Genomic DNA, 4,015 nt, shown 5'->3' on the forward strand with positions numbered 1-4,015 from the left:
CATTTTACTGATGACTTGTACGAAACCTCTGATCTGTTGAGGAGCATTGGCTATAAGCCTGTATTGAAAGAGGATGCAGTACCAACAATTAAAGGAAAAGAAAACTACAAGAAAAGGAAAGTAAGTTCAGTTGCACCAGTTCTCCTGGAGTGTGAGCCGAGCAGTAATGGCGCTGTGGAAACACATCTACTGATGCAACTGGACACATCGTCAGTGATGTTCCTGGAATCATTGGGTGTTTCGGGTCTTTCAACATCATACACCCTCATCCAGGTGACCCAGCCGGGGCTGATCAGACCCCAGCTTGTGTCCAGATGGCATGCTAGCTACCATGACTCCATGGTTCTCCTCTCTTGAGCCACAGCCATCTTGAGGCCCTCTCTGCCGCTTCGGTGGTATTGCAGATGGCTCTCCTCTTCTGCTGTCCGACGATGCCTAAACACCCCAGTGCGCTGGCCAAGGACCGGGCCACAAAGCCTCTGTAGCCTACCTCAATTGGAAGGCACTTTGCCCTCCATCCTGACTGCTGGCAGTCACTGACCAGCCCCGTGTACTTGGAGAGCTTCCTTTCAAAAGCTTCTTCCAGGCGGTCTTCCCACGGGACTGTCAGCTCCAGCATTACGACCTGCTTGGTGGCCTCGGATACAAGGATGATATCAGGACAGAGGGTGGTGACTGCAATGTGGCTGGGGAACTTCAGTTGTTTTTCAAGGTCCACTAGCAGCTGCCAGTCTCTTGCAGAGGTCAGGATGCCTGCTGGTGCTTTCTTTGCTTGGGCAACCTGCTCCCCAGCCCTGACAAAGGCAATGGTATACTTGGGGGGGCGCAGCTGCTTTGCCCATACCAGTCCTGTGTTGATGGCTTCAGCGATGGTCTTCAGGACTTGGTCATGCCTCCACCGGTAATGCCCTTCTCCAAGTGCTGTTGTGCAGCAGCTAAGAACATGTTCCAAGGTGCCTCTCTTGGAACACAATGGGCAAGCTGGTGACTCTGCAAGACCCCATGCATGCAGGTTTGATGGACTGGGCAACACGTCGTACACTGCCTGGATGAGAAATTTGATGTGGTGAGGCTCAGCTCTCCAGATCTCAGTCCAGGTCACTTTCCTCTCCAGCGCATTCTCCCATCTTGTCCAGGCCCCCTGCTGTCTCATGCCCACCGCCCTGCAAGATCTTATTTCCTCCACAGCAGCCCTCACCTCCTCTTGGACCAGGCGCCACTTCTCCTTCCCCCTGGTGTTCATTTGTGGAGTCGGAAAGGATCCTAGACCAGCTCTGCCTCGTGTGACCACCCCCACCAGAGCCCTGTGGCGCAGCCTAGCTTCAGCCATTTGCATGGCCTCTTCTGCCTTCTACTTTCTACCCATCCTCACTTGGATTCCAGCATTGGCCACCTTTGGATCACTGGAGTCTCTGTACAGCAACACTTCTCTAGCCCTCGTTACCTTGAACTCCTCCTCCAAGGATTTAAAGGGCAGCTGCAGTTTGTTATTGCGCCCATAGAGTGCGATGCTGCTCAGGCTCTTAGGTAACCCCAGCCATCTCCGCAGGTGGTTGCTGACTTTCCTCTCCAAGGTCTCTACTGTGGATACTGGGATGGCATAGATGAGGAGAGGCCACAGGATCCTGGGGAGGATGCCGTGCTGGTAGACCCATGCTTTGAATTTTCCAGGTAGACCGGATTTGTCCACGGATTTCAGCCAGCCATTCAACTCAGCACAGGCTGTCTGGATAGATGTTGCATCCTTGAGAGAGCTGTCAAAGACCTTGCCCAGACTCTTAACTGGCTTCTCTGTGATCGTTGGGATGGCTGTGCCTGCGATGTTAAACCGGAACTTGTCCTCCACCTTTCCTTTCCTCAGCACCATGGATCTTGATTTGGCAGGTTTGAAACGCATTCGGGCCCACACCACCTTCTTCTCTAGACCCTTCAGAATCCATCGGCATCCCGGGACTGATTCCATCGTGACTGTAAGTTCATCCATGAACGCCCTAATGGGTGGCTGTCGTTGTCCAGAACTCATAAGAGGTCCTCTGCACTCTGGCTCAGCAGACTTGGTGAGCATATTCATGGCCAAGGAGAATAGTGTCACAGAGATCGTGCACCCTGTGATGATGCCAATATCTACCTTGTGCCAACTGAATAGAGTTGCTCCTGAAGAGACCCTCATCCTGAAGTTGTTGTAGTAGTCAGTAATGAGATCTCTACACCTGCTGGGGACATGATGTTTCACCAGAGTGAGCTGGACAAGCTTATGCGGGATGGAGCCGAATGCGTTGGCCAAGTCAAGCCATAGCACTGACAGGTTTCCCCTATTTTCTCTGGCCTCTCGGATAAGCTGTGTCACCACACCTATATGCTCCATACAGCCCGGCATCCCTAATATGACACCTTTCTGGACTGATGTGTCAATGTAGGTGTTCCTTGCTAGGTAAGTGCACAGCCTCTTGGAGATAGCACTGAAGAAGATTTTGGATTCAATGCACAGGAGGGAGATGATGCAGAACTGGTCAAGCTGGGTGGAGCCTTCCTCCTTAGGGATCCAAACCCCTTCTGCCATTCACCATTGTTCTGGGATCTTCCCCTTTCTCCAGAAGACTCGCAGGATTTTCCACAGCCGCAGTAAAAGTTTGGGACAGTTCTTGTACACTTTGTATGAAGTGACACTTGGTCCTGGAGCAGAACATGCTCTAGCTTTATGGACAACCTCTTTGATTTCCATCAGCTTCAGCTCCGACATGTCAAACTGCACCTCTGGCTCAGGTGGATCAATAAGGATGTTGCAATCTCCCAACTCCAGCTATCTTCTGGGGTCGCTGAACATCTGTGCGAGATGTTGGTCAATATCTTCCTTTGAGGAGGACAGTTTGCCGCTGCGCTTCTGGCCTAGCAGGTCTTTTATGAACTTGAAGGGGTTAGCGATAAAGGCCGCTCGTTTACGCACCCTCTCGCGTCGCCGCCTCCGATGCCACTCTGACCGGCGTAGAATCCTTATCCTCTTCTGGTGCATGGACATTAGTTGGGCTAGACCAAAGCATTCCTCATCTCCTGCCTCTTTGTATTGAGACTTCAGCGCTTTCATCTCCCGCCTTATGAGATGGATCTTCTCCGCTCTGTGGTTCCTTGTGTAGGATGTTCCCAAGCTTTTCCTCTCCTCTTCACCGAACCGCTCAGCTGCCATCCTGACAATGATTGTTGTCATGGCTTGCAGCTTCCGGTCCGCCTCTCCCTTTGACACAGACTCCAGAATTTTGTCCACGTCATTGTCAAACTGCTTCCACAGTGTAGTCATGGTAGCTGCCGGCCACTTAATCTGCCTCTGTTCCGACTGGGTGCTCAAGGAGTGCGGCGCCAACACCTGGAGGTTCTGAGCACTGTGGGGTGACTCCGGGCAAGGCCCCTCCTGCGACTCACCAGGTGGAACACCTGTGCGTTGTGTTGCTGCTGCTCCCCCCAAACACTTCATCTTTGCTTGGTGAATTTTCAAGCCGCACAAGTTCTTGCATACTTTCCCACACGTACACTGAGAGCTCATAGTCGTTTGTCCATTGCCTTGGTCTGTCACCATTGAATCTGTCCAGTTGGGGTGCTCATCCTCCCCCCCCTCGGGTACCCCGGGGGTCTCTCCCCTGCGGAGTACTCAGTATGGAGAAAATGGAGAATGAGTGGGCCAGTTGTCAGATTTCTCCACTGGATATGCTTTTTTTTCTGCTGGATATACTTGCCTCAGCAGCAATATCACACCCTTATGTGGAAGAAACAAATGAACGAAGAACTGCACGAAGAATTGAAAGTCAGATTGTTTCAAAACAATCAGCCACAAGATCGGCCTTCAAGAAACGAGAACACAGATGGGTAAGATGTGACTCTCATTTGGTTACAACAACAACAACAACAACAACACTCGCTGTTTACCTGCATTTAGATTAATACATGTAACTTGTATTGTGTATTTAAGTTATCGGTATAAGATTATTTAATTTGCTTCAGAATGTGCTTGTCTCAATTCATCTGA

The 4,015-nt window shown here is 51.0% G+C and overlaps 1 pseudogene; it reads right to left on the minus strand.

Moving 5' to 3' along the window:
• Positions 1-322: 322 nt before the first annotated feature.
• Positions 323-3,202, minus strand: LOC132865710 (uncharacterized; annotated as a pseudogene).
• Between the last annotated feature and the right edge of the window lie 813 nt (positions 3,203-4,015).

This window comes from Neoarius graeffei, chromosome 18 (genome assembly GCF_027579695.1).
Source record: "Neoarius graeffei isolate fNeoGra1 chromosome 18, fNeoGra1.pri, whole genome shotgun sequence".
Lineage (NCBI taxonomy): Eukaryota > Metazoa > Chordata > Actinopteri > Siluriformes > Ariidae > Neoarius > Neoarius graeffei.